We start from the raw sequence: 3,753 nt of genomic DNA, 5'->3' as shown, positions 1-3,753 counted from the left end.
TTTTTATTTATTCTTAGAAGCTTGGTTTGAAATAATTAACATTAACCTATCTTTAGAACGATTAAGCAATGTTGTTTTGGTATTTTCACTTCTCGTTGGGGAAGGATAGCTAGATAGCTATACAAATAGCGCATTAAGGTTGTTTTGTGCTTATTATAAAGACATCTATAAAAAATATTCTTACCGAAGCTGACTTTCTCGCCGGATTCCTCGGGTATAAGGAAAACCATTATGTTGAGAAGCGACAGGAATATAGTGGGTAGGACCGTGTTGATGAGGAGAAGCTTGGAGCGCCTCCGTACGTTGAAGATAATCTGTCGGTGAAGAAGGAGCATAATATTTATGATAGAGGTTTGACCAAAAATACCCCAGATTCAAGATCTCTTTTGACACAGTGTATACATCTTTTTGTAAATTGGCAAACATAGATACGTGGCGTCGGCAGTATAGTGGTTAGACTACAAGTCCCGTAATCATGAGATTGTGGGTTCGAGGTTAAAAGAGCCTCAGCCTTGTACGACGTTTTGTCCTTGGGATTAGCACTTTACACGAGTTTCCTATTTGGCTCGATCCTTTCGGAGATGGACGTTAAACTCGGAGGTCCCACTTACTAGATAGCATAATAATGTTGACAAGGGTGTTAAACCTACGAGGGGCATACAAAAAAGGTTTTTACCTGACCATGAAGGAATAAATGTAGAAAGCTGAAATTTGGTACTAAGCTTAGTCTTTCTTTATGTAGTCCCTCCCAGAGTTATACATGTTTGCCATCTGTGTATGACCTTGAAAAGACCTTGAGAAAAGAGGACCCTCTCTATATCTGAAAACCAGCTTTCTACCGCTTCTTTGACCTCTTTATCACTTTTTTTACACAAACATTTTATCACAGCATAGGATGGGCAATCAGTTCCATATACGGCATGCACCGCCGTAAAAATATCCTGTAGATGCGTGCCTTGCAAGAACAAATACTTCATTACAACACTGGGCTCAATTTTCTCCATTTTTATGTTGAAACTGGAGAACAACATACCCCATTTTACTTTCAGTGTGCTGGTGATAAAACCAGTAATCTGAAATACCCCTAAATTTACAAGCATTCTAGGAAAATGTTTGTTGGCATTCACCCCAAATTTCAGCTTTCTAGCTTTATTCCTTCATGGTCAGGTAAAAAACTTTTGGTATGCCCTTTGTATACCATTTCAGCATTTTCAAAAACCGATAACTGAAAAGCGTGTTTGGTGTTAATCCATGCTCTTAATTTTGGATACAAAAGACATAATAATACAGTATTTTTGAGTTTGAAAGATGAAATTAATATTATCGTTTCTCCGAGTTTTTCAGTCTTCCTGCTGGGATAAACCATGTTGCATACATGTTGGCACAAACAGACAGCGTCGAAGTCGAAGTGATCGGTCCCAAAATCAAGAAATTGTTTCTATTTGGATGGAGAGGGTGGGGCGGGGGAGGGGGGGGGGTAGAGCTTGTTTCCTTTGTAAGTGTCAGCTTTTGTGGTACGTGTACATGTATAATTTGCTCTACCCATTCTGTTTAATGATGCTATTTCAGACCACAACTTAGGGCTCTCGTGGCCTAGATGTTAAGATGTTGGTCTCTCATTCAAAGGTCCCGGGTTCGAATCCGGGTAGGGACTGAACATTTTTTTTCTCTAAAATTGTCTCCTTTCATCTCCTTTCCTTTCATCTAGCAATCCTGTCGTCTGCTTTTCTCTTTAACTTCTGTCCCCCACCCCTCACCTCCTTTGCCCCCTTTTCTGGGCTCCTGAGTCTTTCTGCAGCCTTTCCACAGCTACTCCTTGGCTTCTTCTTACTGCTATAAAAGTCGAGGTCGCAAGCAACATTTTGTTTTGTTTTTGTAAGTGTTTTACGGCGCTGGCAACTGCACAAACAACCTTTTCCTCACTTGCTTACATAACTTGGTTTCTAGAGTCAAATTTTGTGCTCCATGGTGAGACAGAATTACGCCACAGTGAAAAATCTTAGATATTATCAAACAACTCTATGAGTATATTATCATAAAGTGCCTTTTCAAAATAAATGAAACGAATATCATACGTGTCGCTAACTTGGAACCACAACGTTTTATCTACTCAGTACCTAATTTTGAGAAATTTGTCGTAAAAAAGTTTCGAGTTACACAAAATGTAATTTCTTTTACGAATGCAATTTATTGAATATCTCGTAACGACTCCGAATATTCTTACAATTTTGCTAGACAAGATAGAACAGTTGGCTTCAGATCTCATGGTCTTAGTAACTAAAAATGGCCAACACTGTAAGATAGAACTGTGTAATTCTGAGTTAGCGATCGCTGTAAAACTATAAAGATATTAAATGTGAGGCAGCGTGGTGGAGTCAGGCTCTCGTCAAAATAATCAAAGTGAAGAAGCTTGCATTTTTCCACAGGTTTGTGAATTTTTATATAATTTTCGTTTTTCGGCTCAACACCTTTCATGTCCATAAAAGAACTCATTTATGTATGGATTTTTTTCTGAAAAACGTTGATTAAAGGCACAAAAATGTAAATTTTCAGTTACCACGGACTCTTAAGCTAAGGAAATAACTCATCTTTGGCGGCCATTTTGTCACTAACCTTACCTCTGAAAACGGGCGACCCCCACCCCCTTCATTCGAAAATATTTCGACTTGTGTTCAAGATAAATGAACGTTTTTCCCCCCAAATAAAGACAAATGAACAAGCTTTAAGATGATACCAAAAACACTACATGCTCAAAAACTGACGAGAGCCTGATTCCACCACGCTGCCTCACAAATAATGAAATTAAAACATAATAAACCAACAAGGTGGTCGATTGTTCTTACATTAATAGAGGGCACCCTAGCGACCGAGTCGGGTTGTATGCCTGTCTCAATACTCGCCGAAACCAACTCCCACTCGCCATGAGGAATGAGGCTCTGGAGATTCACAGTCGTGTTATCGGGGACAAACTTGATCTGCCATCCATTTTGCGACATGCTGAGGAGCTAGATGATGATAATTATATGCAGTGTGTTACTCAAGAGCAACGATCTATGAGACAAAGTATAAATATACAGTGTAGGTTCTAATGTAGATATTGGTCATAGAGAGCCTAGCCCCTGACAGACCCACCTGGAAAGCAGTAGTCACAGTAGGAAGGAAGATACTTGAAACAACATATATGTATATATTATATATGTTTATATATGTGTATATTAAATATATTTATGAGGGAATATATATATATATATATATATATATATTTATTTATATATTTATATATTTATTTATGTGTGTGTGTGTGTGTGTGTGTGTGTGTGTGTGTGTGTGTATTATATAGGCATATGTATAACGTTATGTGCGTGCTGTGTGTGTGTGTATGTGTGTGTGTGTGTGTGTGTGTGTGTGTGTGTGTGTGTGCTGTGTGTGTGTGTGTGTGTGTTTTTATGTGTGGGTTTACGATGTTGTTGTTATTGTTTTAAACGCTCTTGGCACCGCAATGCCTCCCTCAAGTAACCACATGTCCTTGTCATCTGGTCAACACCAGAGTAGAGCAGGCTTTGTAAGTCTGTAGGTGTGTGTAGGAGCTTGCGTCGAAAAACTGCCAGGTTTAGGCAGTGAAGGAGAAGATGTTCAACGGTCTCCTCGTGGTAGTCACAGTGTCTGTAATGGGGTTCCCACATGTGGTTGATTCTGTTTATGTGCTCGTTGGTGTGTAAGTGTCCTGTGCGGGCTCTGAAGATCAATGTCAGA

This window comes from Aplysia californica, unplaced genomic scaffold, assembly GCF_000002075.1.
Source record: "Aplysia californica isolate F4 #8 unplaced genomic scaffold, AplCal3.0 scaffold00024, whole genome shotgun sequence".
NCBI classification, from domain to species: Eukaryota; Metazoa; Mollusca; class Gastropoda; order Aplysiida; family Aplysiidae; genus Aplysia; species Aplysia californica.
This window is presented reverse-complemented; position numbering follows the sequence as displayed.